Source organism: Arachis duranensis, chromosome 2, assembly GCF_000817695.3.
Source record: "Arachis duranensis cultivar V14167 chromosome 2, aradu.V14167.gnm2.J7QH, whole genome shotgun sequence".
NCBI classification, from domain to species: domain Eukaryota; kingdom Viridiplantae; phylum Streptophyta; class Magnoliopsida; order Fabales; family Fabaceae; genus Arachis; species Arachis duranensis.
This window is the reverse complement of record NC_029773.3, coordinates 24,695,682-24,695,912: the sequence shown is the minus strand read 5'-3', so window position 1 is coordinate 24,695,912 and position 231 is coordinate 24,695,682.

Sequence of the window (231 nt, the reverse complement as noted above, 5' to 3'; positions counted from 1 at the left end):
TATGCACTGTTCAAGCATTCATTCAGAAAACAAAAAGTATTGTCACCACATCAAACTAATTCAACTAGTTTCAAAGATGAACTCAAAATCCTGTACTTCTTGTTCTTTTGTGATTAAAAACATTTTTCATCTAAGAAAGGTGATGGATTCATAGGACATTTATAAGTTTAAGGCATAGACACTAAGACACTAATGATCATGTAATAAAGACACAAACATAGATAAACATAA